The 12212-nt window shown below is 45.2% G+C and overlaps 1 protein-coding gene across 9 annotated transcripts in view; it reads right to left on the bottom strand.

The window, feature by feature from the left end:
* The window catches only part of CSNK1G1 (casein kinase 1 gamma 1), a 160587-nt gene that overhangs the window by 106604 nt on the left and 41771 nt on the right, over window positions 1-12212 (bottom strand). For 2 of the 9 annotated variants that reach the window (XM_075897480.2, XM_075897481.2), the window contains one exon: window positions 9932-10019. The exons of the other annotated variants lie outside the window; for them this stretch is intronic. The gene's annotated coding sequence lies outside the window, so the exon portion shown is untranslated. The remainder of the gene's footprint in view (window positions 1-9931; window positions 10020-12212) is intronic. 9 annotated transcript variants of the gene reach the window in all.

Genomic DNA, 12212 nt, shown 5'->3' on the forward strand with positions numbered 1-12212 from the left:
GCTAGGAGATTGCTGGCAAATTACACCAAAATTTCCAGACACTGTGGAGCAATAGCCGAAGAGACTTGGGTTACTTCACTATGTGCATCTTCAAAAACAACCAAGAGTCTGTGGTACCTTGCAGATACACACTAACGCTGCTACCCATCTGAGGCTATGTCTAGACTGCATCCCGCTGTCGACAGAGGAATGCAAATCAAGCACGTCGAAATTGCTAATGAAGCAGGGATTTAAATAGCCCATGCTTTATTAGCATAAACATGGACGCTGCTTTTTTCAAAAAAGCTTTTTTGAAAAAGAGGCAGTCTAGAGGCGGATTTGTTGAAAATAAACCCTTTTTCGACAGATTCTGTATTCCTCAAAAAATGAGGCTTACAGGATCTGTCGAAAAAGGGTTTATTTTCGACAAATCCGCCTCTAGACTGCCTTTTTTTTCCGAAAAAGCTGTTTTAAAAAAACCCACAGTGGCCACGTTTATGCTAATGAAGCTCTGGGTATTTAAATCCCTGCTTCATTAGCAATTTTGACGTGCTTGATTTGCATCCATCTGTCGACAGAGGGATGCAGTCTAGACACAGCCTGATACTTGTAACAACTCCATTGTGATGTCACTTTCTGGAAAAGCAGCACCTCACTTCTACCGTAAATCTTGCCTCAAGAATCATTTGTAAGGCTAGCTGAAAGGGAAGGGCACTTAATTTAACTTTAAAAAGAGGAATGGGAAAGGGAAAAAAACAGATTGTAATGAGGGCAGTCACATGGAGAATAGTCAGAATACTAGGGTTTTAGTTTTATTTCCTGTCATGCTACAAATCCTTTAGAAGTGATTCTCCCCCTATCCCCCAACTCAACAAGATAACTAGTGAAAGAACTCCTCAAGTCTAAGCAGTAAGCATGAAGAGGATGTTTGACTTAGGACTCAGTGAAATTCACTAACATCAAGGTAACATTTTTCACTTCAGCCTAATCACAACAAAAACTATCTAATAAAGTGACAGGTTTAAAAATAAACCTCTTAAGCTCAGTTAACTATGAAACTAACTCCTTCAATACCCTATATATCAGAGGTCAGCAGCCTATAGCTCACTATGGAACCAAATACGGCTCTCGTCGTTCCCAAAATGTGCGCAAAATTTTTCATTTTAATTAAAAAAATTCTAAATTAAAAAAAACACATAATTACTTATGTCAAGATGGTCTTTTGTCTATTTCACCATTAATCAGAGGTGAAAGGAAGGCGGTGCACTCCAGCAAGAGCCAGCTGAGGGACTCTGCTCGTTTAAAGGGCCGGCTCAGGGTGTGCTGAAAGGGATGCATGCACACTCCAAGCCGGGACAGTGAGAGGGATTGGCAGCAGCAGCAGATGCTTCCATCTGGCCACAGCAGCCCAGCTCCAGCCGTCATCTGATGGGTGCAGTCTGACCCCAGCTGCCATGCTCCTGGGGCAGATCCTGTGGCTCAACCATGGCAGCCTCGCAACTGCTGCAACAGCCCAGCCACGGTGGCCCAGCTTGGGCTCCAGCCACAGCAGCCTGGCCAGCAAGGCCCCAATTAGGACCTAGCCCCCAAATGGCCTCAGCGTTCTATCCCCAGCCCTGATCCGGGGGAAGGCCATGGTCTGGCTCCCCTCTGGGCACAGGAAGGGCTGGCCCTCTCCTGCTGCAGCGTAGGTAGGAGGGGAGGCCACGATCTGGCTGCGGTGAGCCTGGCCTGACCCCTCATCCAGCCACTGCTGCCTGGGTGCAGTAGCCCAGCCTTAGCCAAGTAAGGTAATCCAGCCCCATGCACACCCCCCACATACTCTACTTCCCACTCCAACCCCCTGCCCTGAGCCCCTTATGCACCCCAACCCTGACTCCTACACCCCCACATCCACAAACTGCACCCTCAACAGCAGTAGAAGCCCCGTTATGTAAAGTCTGGGAGTACAATGTTTCACTGATGCTATTAAGCATCCTGTCAATTATCAATAATATTTAGTTGTATATTTTCAGTCATGCTAACAGGCATTCTTCTACAGCTCTTTGTTGACCAATTGTTCTGAATGTTGATGTGGTTTGGCTCTTTGGTGTGAAAAGGTTGCTAACCTCTGTTCTTCATTTGGCCAGCTCTCTACCTTCAGCAGCTGCCTTATCCTCCCTACCTTCAGCTGCCCTAGCACAGCCACAGAGCAGCCACCTGCCCTGCCCCAGCCACTGTCAGCTCCAGTCCTGAGCAAGCTGGTGGTGTCTACCTAGCTGCTCCTGTGGCGGGCAGCCTGGCTCCAGCTCACGGCCAGTGCAAGCTGTATGGAGGCTGCCATGCTGCTCCTGCCCTGACTGCAGCTCCCAGTTCTGGGGAAGCTGGTGGCAACTTCCTGGCTGCGCCCAGGTTGGGGGTGGGGGACTTGAACCCACAATCCCAGACTCTGGAGGCTGATGCCTTATCCATTATACCAATGGAGCACCCTCCCTACCTCCAGCTACTGCCATATCCTCCCTACCTTCACCTCCCCCACACCTCAACCCTGTGCCCTGAGCCCTTCATACATCTGAACCCCTCAAACAACCCAACCCAGACTCCTGCACCTCCACATACAGCCCCTGGATAAGATTAACAGAAGACAGTCTGAATGCCTGCATGAAGCTGGCTTTGATCAGTTATGATGTACACATCAAAGAAATGTGTGAGAAGATGCAGCAGCAGAAGTCCCATTACATAAAGTCTGTGAGTACAAGGTTTCACTTATGCTACTATTAATCATCCTGTCAATTATCAATAATAGATAGTTTGGCTCTTTGGTGTGAAAAGGTTGCTGACCCCTTCTATATTCCCAGAAAAGCTCCCCTGCCTCCACCAATAACTGAATCACAAATTGCTGTTAGCATGCAGGCACTGCCATGTCAGAGTCTGCTGCCACACCTATACTGGAACAGACACGGTGTTCAAGGCAACCAAGCAGTATTATTCACTCTGTACAAAGAGCAAAGATTTACTGCTATAGCGATAGACCTATTAGTCTGGGGAGGGGGGGGAAGCAGCTGACCCCCAGACTAATAGATTCTGTGCACTCCAGCCCAACAGTGGGATAATGGAGGGCTCTGATCCCAGTGCAGGCTCCCCAATGCTGGGGAGGGGGGAGACCTGAGTCTCAGGGGGCCACATCCAGGCAAGCCAGGAGCCACAGGTTCCTCACCCGAGCTAACTGGTTAAGCCTAAGATTTAGCTGGTTAACTGATTAACAGGGATTTTATATCCCTAGTCTACAGTTAAGCTCGAAATGTTTAGGCATCCACAAATGAAACACGGTTGCAAACAAGTTGCCTACTTCCTACTCGAGACTGCCCTATTAAGTTTTTAAAATACATACTAGTAAGCTTGGTGCAAGCAAACAAATAATCCAACTCGCTGTGTGTCAAGAACATGCCTCTTCTTTATTTAATACTCCATTGGTGTTTGTCCTGAATACAGAAAGTTCTCTCTCTCCTTGGATGAATGCACTATAGCTCAGTCTTTGTACCCAGTTCCTGGGGTACCTGACAGCATCTCAAAATGGTACTGACCACGGACATGAGTATTCAAGAAGTGAGATGTTTATCTGACAGATGCTCAGAAGCATAAGAGATAGTAGATATATGGAACCGATGTGAAAAGCACTGCTCCAAGTTCACAATAATTCCCTGCCCTCCAATGAATATTCCTCTTGGGGGGAATTCTGCAATACTGCATGCTAGCCATGCAAAATCCCATTTCAAATGTTAACGGGTTAAACTATATGTTTAACATTAACCATCACACTGGTGCAGTCTCCCCATCCCCTGCATGTGGTGGACCCAGCAGGCTGGAGCAGCCCCCCACATGCAACACAGCTCCAGTCCAGCTAAGCTGGAGTGGCCCTTCCCCCCCCCCCCCCCACCCAGTGCGGTGGGCCTTGCTGGGCAGGGCCCCTTTGCACTGCAGCGGGCCAGGCTGCTCCAGTTCAGCTGCTTGGCGCTGGCCAGGCTGGAGCAGCCCCTGCACATGTCACTAAGCTGCTCCAGCCAGGCCAGGCGCGAGTTAACTAGTTACCCTAAGCATGCCAGTACAGAAGCAAAATTCACATGTCCCGCTACCCCCCCCGCCCCCCAAAAAAGGCATCTTTCTGAAGGGGAAGTAAATGGAAGCCACAAGAGCAGGCACATGCACACTGCACTGGGTTCTCTCTTCAAGTGCTGAGTCAGACCCATCCCCCAAAATCTTCTGCCCTCCCCCACTACTACTTCTTCCCCCATCCACCCAACTCCTGTTCATTCAGATCCCCCCATACCAGATTGCCACACCTCACCCCCACACTCACCCAGAACCCCCTTTGTACCAAGCACACTGCATGCAAACTGTGGAGCTCCACCACTGTGCCTCTGAACCCCCACCCCTGCACCCCAACAAGCCCTAATCCTATGCACTTGGACCACTGCAACAAGCTCCCCCAAACCTCCACCCACTAAGCCCCAACCAGCTGCACCCAGATCCCCACACTAAGCCACCCATATCCAGACCTCCCCCACTAAGTCCCAATTACCATCACCAAGACCCACTGCAGAGTCCCATTGGCCCTGCATTCAGGGCTCCCAGCCAACCACCCTGTGCATTCATTTTGTACCCACGCTCAGAGCCTCCATCAAGTTTCCTACACCCAGACTGCCCCACCAAGAACCCTCTCACCCAACACCTTGATGTACCCACAATAGGATCCTGTGATGAGCATCCTTGCCTTTACATGGCTGGCGCAGAGAGGTAGGCCCCCAGAGTATTGGGGGCAGCCCCCACCTTAAGCTGTGTCAATGCTGAATGCAGTCTCATCACCAAGTCCATATCCAAGAAGGTGGGAGGGGAAGCCGCAGAATCATCTCCTACCTCTAAGCAGCCACTGGCATGTGTGCTCCCCACTGCCATGCTGGAGCCTCCACTTCATTTTCTGACCAAACAGATTCGCAAAGTTTTGCAGAATTTTGAAATATCACACAATTACTTTTTGTGCACAGAATTCTCTCAGGAGTAAGACAGGCCATTGCTTACACCCACAAGTCACACCAAGCAACAACTAAATGGGTATTAGGCACTCAAACCAATTTTAACAAGTGTCCGAACAACAGGGCTTACACCTAACTACATAAATTTCTAGACGGATTTAGTTGTTAAACAGGTAAAACTCATAGCTGGCCAATACTCTCAACATGCCTTCACAGGGCTCATCCACAGGCAGACAACCAGCCAAATGTAAACTGCTCGACACTTCTGAACAGACTGCAGAGTCTTTTTCTACTTAATTACATGGCCTATTGCAGCCTTTGACAGCCTAAGCAGCCATCCCCATGTGACCTGGTTTATCAAAGGCAGTAACAGGCTACTTAAGTGCAAATCTCCAGGCTCCCTGCGCCTCATGCTGTCAGTTACATCAATGGATGTGCTCCCAGTGAGGACGCACTTCAACAGAGGGGGCATAATATAACCTGAAAAACCACAGAATTACTGCAGAAGCTGATCATCAACTTTATTCTGCACTGTAGACTTGCCTTTATCATCATTACTATGATCTGAGAAAAATATTTCTCAGGTCTGTACCTTGACTATAGCTTGACAGAAAGTAATGGAGTACACCTGTGTTAGGGCTTGTCTAAGGTAGGAAATGCACTTGTCCTATATACACATTACAAATTGCAGCTAGGTCAAAGGGAAACCCTGGTTCAGTTGTATTTATAGTGCAGAGTCCATTTAGTAGTGTAATTACTTTTCTGTTTCCTTTAATGCAGCTTTTCCTCCATAAATAGTTTCCCAGTATTGTTTCTAACAAATACTTTAAGATCAAGATCTTTGTAAATGAAGGGTGAAGTTTGTACATGCTCTAAATAAAGTGTTAAAGAGTAAACATACCACATAAGGTCACATTAACTGCTCAGAGAGTAACTGGTCTAGAACTACTACAGCAAAGTGACACAGCAAACAGACATTTCTTTTACGCAAGTCACACACCTATGCTTACTTGCTATTCAGGGCATAAAACAAGTGCTCTTAAAACTTATCTCTATGGCTAAGTATGACCGGATCAAGAGAGGATTACATTATAAACAAGAAGAAACAATGGCAATGTTTCAAATGCTAAAGCAGGCTGTTTGATTCACAATTAATCCTTCTAGATATAGAAGCTCCCTAATGGTTTCTCTTTCACTGGATTAAACCCTCGAGTTCTACATTTTAGGGAAGCAGACGAAGTTCAGAAGTGGCATTATCTTGAACTTTGCCAAGAGAACCTTTTACATAATAGGAAAATTGTTGCCTACTTCCTCCATTCATTTAAGCTTTGTTGAGTAACAGACTGCAATTATTGTTTAACAGAGGTGGGGAACCACAGGCCCCAGGGACCGCTTGCCTGCATCTGGCCCCTGAGGCTCATGACCCCCAACGGAGCCCGTGCTGGCAGTCCAGTTCTTCTACTGTCCCACCACAGGGCTGGAGCACACAATCTAATAAGAGCATGGTTCCACAATTACCACCAGTATCAAGGAGATGCTAAAATGATCCATGCCACCCACGGGAAAGGCAGTTCTTGTCCCTCCCTATGACCTTACCAATAAGGCTATATATTGCCCCTCTCAATACAAATATCTACTCGAGTTGAACAATATTAAAGGATCTTGATTCCTCAAGTTTCAGGATCACGTCTTTCATAGAATACTAGGACTGGAAGGGACCTCAAGAGATCGAGTCCAGACCCCTGCCCTCATGGCAGGACCAAATACTGTCTAGACCACCCCTGATAGACATTTATCTAACCTGCTCTTAAATATCTCCAGAGATGGAGATTCCACAACCTCCCTGGACAATTTATTCCAGTGTCAGTTCCTAACTCTAGGAAAATGACTACCCTGAATGTCCAACCCTAAACCTCCCTTACTGCAGTTTAAGCCCATTGCTTCTTGTTCTATCCTCAGAGACCAAGATGAACAAGTTTTCTCCCTCCTCCTTATGACACCCTTTTAGAGACCTGAAAACTGCTATCATGTCCTCCCTCAATCTTCTCTTTTCTAAACTAAACAAACCCCATTCCTTCAGTCTTCCCTCATAGGTCATGTTCTCTAGACCTTTAATCATTCTCATTGCTCTTCTCTGGACTCTCTCCACTTCTTTCTTTAAATGTGGTGCCCAGAACTGAATACAAGACTCCAACTGAGGCCTAACCAGCACAGAGTAAAGCGGAAGAATGACTTCTCGTGTCTTGCTCACAACACAGCTGTTAATGCATCCCAGAATCACGTTTGCTTTCTTTGCAACAGCATCACACTGCTGACTCATATTCAACTTGTGGTACACTATCACCCCTAGATCCCTTTCTGCCATACTCCTTCCCAGACAGTCGCTTCCCATTCTGTATGTATAAAACTGATTGTTCCTTCCTAAGTGGAGCACTTTGCATTTGTCTTTATTAAACTTCGTCTTGTTTACCTCAGACCATTTCTCCAATTTGTCCAGGTCATTTTGAATTATGACCCTATCCTCCAGATTAGTCGCATCCCCTCACAGCTTGGTATCATCTGCAAACTTAAATGTACTTTCTATACCAATATCTAAATCGTTGAAGATATTGAACAGAGCCGGTCCCAAAACAGACCCCTGCAGAACCCCACTTGTTATGCCTTTCCAGCAGGATTGTGAACCATTAATAACTCTGAGTACGGTTATCCAGCCAGTTATGCACCCACCTTATAGTAGCCCCATCTAAGTTGTATTTACCTAGTTTATTGATAAGAATATCATGCGAGACCGTATCAAACGCCTTACTAAAGTCTAGGTATACCACATCCACCGCTTCTCTCTTATCCACAAGACTCGTTATCCTATTAAAGAAAGCTATGAGATTGGTTTGACGTGATTTGTTCTTTACAAATCCATGCTGGCTGTTCCCTATCACCTTGCCACTTTCCAAGTGTTTACAGACGATTTTCTTAATTACTTGCTCCATTATCTTCCCTGGCACAGAAGTTAAATTAACTGGTCTGTAGTTTCCTGGGTTGTTCTTATTTCCCCTTTTATAGATGGGCACTATATTTGCCCTTTTCCCATCCTCTGGAATCTGTCTCCCATGATTTTCCAAAGATGATAGCTAGAGGCTCAGATACCCCCTCTATCAGCTCCTTGAGTATTCTAGGATGCATTTCATCAGGCCCTGGTGACTTGATGAAATTGTGCTGCTGTAAGAACTTGTTCCTGATCATTGCTCTCTGTCATGAATCAGAAGTCCCCATCACTAATCTTTTGTGCTTGATACATGCTAAGTTCTTCCAGATAACACCGAATTCCAGTAATTTAGGTTCAGGGTTCCCGTTGTGCTTGCCCATCGGCATCTCTATGGTGAGCTTTCAAGATAAAGGTTTCATCTAAATAGACAGTGTAAGTCATCTTAGAGCCAAATACAGCCATTTGAGAAACAAACGAACAAAAAAAAAAAAAACCACTCAAGAAAATACAATATATTGGCTATGGGGGGGGGGGGGGGGGGATTTTTTCACTAAGTATTTGGGTATTTTTCCCATAGATGGTTTCGTTATAAATGTGAAACATGTCTATTTAAAATGCACATTATGCCAGTGCAAACAACTATCACTAATGTTTCTAATCTAGCAGAAAGTAAAGGAGAGGCATGAAGCATAAAAACCGGAAACGTAAAATTTAGTTGCACGTCACTGACAGAAGGGGATAATTTTTATTTCTATTAAGTTATAAAGGTATGTAAAGAGCTTTACAGGCAAATACAGTCCTTACTCCAAGGCGCTTGTGAGTTAAGCTTTACCTGAGTTAAAAAACATCAAGATGGGAAGTAATGCCATAAAGTGCAATTTTCCCCACAGTGAGCAGAAGGTGTAAATACAGTATATGCAAATCAATAAATGTGTACAGCAATAGCAGTTTAAATGTATAAGTTTCCCCATGGCAGACATTTTAATTGAGACAGTTGACAATACACAAATGGAAGACTGAGGCAGCAGGAAGGTAGATTCAGAGGGATTAGGGGAGACAACTGTATGAGAATTCAACAGAGGCACTTGATGTAAAACCCTCCCACTATTCCAGGAAATGAGTTAAGATGTCCCTAAGGAGGGCTTTGGAGAGATGTTACTGCACTAGCTCACAACATTGAAGAGGGTGGGGGAAAAGAGGTACTGAGGACTGGTGTGCCTACATAATTGGACTAATATTAAATTATTAAGCAATGAAAGCAGGGCAGTCCGAGTGATTTGGAGTGCTCGGTAAACAATTAAGATGTATTTTAATACAAGGAAGGTCATACATCTAGAAACAAAGAATGCAAGCCAGGCTAACATAATGGGAGACTATCCCGAAGAAATGTCACTTGAAAGGATTTAGAGGTTAGAGTGGTAAACAACCCAAGACATTGCTGTGGTAAAAAGGGGCTGTAGCCCAGCCAGTTGGGGTGAGGAAACTCCACCCACCACGACTCAGGGAAGGGCTCCTCCCCCCAGAACAGTGGGTGGCCATTCTGCAACAGTACACGCACAGGGAATCAGCTGCAGCAATAGTTCAAGGGCTCAGGCCTGTGGTTAGGCCTAGCATGGTCTCATTTTGTCAGGCCTTCACTCCGGGCAGGGCAACAAATAACTCAGGAGGGCTCAGCCCTAGGTTCAGGCTGACCCTTTAAGCAAATATCAAATGAACCCTGGCACGAGCTCAGGAGAGGTGACAGGTGCAGGCATTTTTCCTAGAGAAACAGAGGGGAGACTGCAACCCATGGATTGGGGTGGCGGGGAAGGAGGGGGGAGAACGCAGGCCCTCCCACTTCACTGCATCCCAGCCCAGGGCCCTATCAGTGGCTGATCAGTCTGCCACTGGGTCAAGCACTGTCTCAGCCAGATTAAGGTCAGCTATCCCTGGACCACTTCCTAACTCCCTCAGAGTGTACCTCGCTCAGTAGCAGGCCATCTGGGTTGTTGGGGAATGGAACCTCCATCGGGTCCGGCAACTCCTCTGGGTCGGGATCTGTCTGTAGTCTAGGGATGTTAAAATGTGTTTAATTGATTAACCAGGTAACCACTGAAAATTTCACGGTTATATGTATGGAGGCAGCCAGCTCCCCTTTTAAGCTGGCTCCCACCTGCCACCCCACTCCCAGGTGCTGGCTTAAGCTGCCTTCCTGTGCATATGGCTCCCAACTGTCACCCCACCCAGCTGCCTTATCGCTTACTCATTTACACAGCTACACTCTTACATCCCTACTGTGGTCCCAGTGGCCATAACCAGTTTTTGGCTTCCTTTAGGTCTGACAGCCTCCCAGCTCAGAGTGTGCCTGGCTCCTTCAGCAGTTGGGCTCTGAGCTCCTGGGCCTATTTTTTATACTTCCTAACCCAGCTCTTGACTTCTGACCTAATGGTAGGTGGGAGTGGTCCCACTCACCAGGGCTCAGGGAGGGGCTCCTCCCCTCCCCCCCCCCCGACAGCCATTCCAACTCACTACAAGGACTAATGAGATCCTTGGAGATTTATTTAATATATATATAAAAATGAGAAGTAGGAAGGTGATTTTATCCATACAAATGAGATTGATGACCACTATGGAATACTGTGGATGCTGAAATTGTATGCATTTGAAAAGCATGGTGAAAGAGCTGGAGAGGATAACACAAGTCAAAAATGACGCTGGCTTGAAAAGATGCCTTGCAGTAAGAGACACTTAAAGAGCTCAATCTATTTAATTTGTCAAAAAGATTGAGAGGTGACAATTAGAGTTCAAGTATCTTCATAGCAAGAAAACTCCAAGTACTAAAGGGCTTTGACCTACTGGAGATAGCAAGAACAAGAATCAACGGCTCCGAGTAAGAAACAGATAACAATTTCTTATTTATAATTTGAATTTAACAGCAAGGGCAATTACTACTTCTGTTGGCAGTTTTTGCTGATGGTTAGATTCTCCATTTCTTGAAACCTTTAAATCCAAGAGAGGATGCCTTTTAAAAGATATGCTCTAGTCAAACAGTTATCGGTGTTCAAAGAAAAATAATACTGGAAGTTACATTAGATGACTGAATGGTCTTTGCTGAACTTAATACAAAATCAATGAATTAGTATTGGCTCTTGCAATTTTATCACAAGTGACACTGCATTTGGCATTGAGACCGCCATTTATACACTCAGGAATGTTAACTTTTTCTAACTAAGTTTCTAGTCCTCACAAGAAAAGCCTGAAAACATGCACTCAGTGTTCCAAAACCAGAGGGCAAATAACCAATCTTAAAGTATCCTGATTTGGTGGGGCCATACTTGTTTTTTTGAACACCCACCTGGAAATTAGCAATGATGAATATATAGATAAAGAATTAAAGTTGTCTTATTCTCCTACCGAGTGTCTAAAATAATGATCAGAAATTAGTGATTACAGAAGACAAATTAAAGATGGTGTTGCAAGACAAAAAAAGCTGTTTGCAGAACTCTGGGCCAAAGATGACAACATCTACTGATAAAAATGACACCTATTTTGCAGTGTGTGGTAAATAAATAGCAATTTCCCATCATATTTCTTCATAAGATGCATAGCTTTTCTGCCTACGAGTCAGACAAATCTGGAACTTGCTTTTACTCCAAGTGGCATATTCTGTGATGAGTTGCCTCCCTCATCTACCAGTTTTACTCACCTTCACAAGAATTTTTTTTTTTTTTTAAATAAAAGATGGTTTAGAACTTCACATACTCAGCAGAAAACAGATTTGTTTAGGAGTTCAACTTCACATTTCTGTAGAACGTCTCAAAAGAATCAGTTGAATGGATTATTCCTTGTGCAACTCTGCACTTAGAAATAAGGTACCCTTGAAATAAGGTACCCTTGAAAAAGTTAAGGGACAATTTCCTGGATTTATTGTAGAACAGGGATCCCATTTTTGGGAAGGGACATGTCCTCCTAGTAGAGTTGATTTAGCCCAATTTTATTCCAAGAAACTCATTCTCAATCATCGATTTCTAGCCATAGTGCTAGTGCCTCCTTAGCCATAATGTTGGCCATACTCGGATAAACTACCTACCTCACGCAGCATCACTAGAAAGTGACTATTAGATAGTCATTGTTTAGGACCGCGTCTTCATCTTCCAGAAAGTGGATCACCGCACTGTTGATTTTCCAAGGTTTGATATAGCAGGTTTAGTCAACACCCATTAAATCGAAAGCTGAGGGTGCCTGCATCAATGCCAGCAATC

Source organism: Pelodiscus sinensis, chromosome 14 (assembly GCF_052426305.1).
Source record: "Pelodiscus sinensis isolate ZL-2025 chromosome 14, ASM5242630v1, whole genome shotgun sequence".
Taxonomy (NCBI): Eukaryota; Metazoa; Chordata; order Testudines; family Trionychidae; genus Pelodiscus; species Pelodiscus sinensis.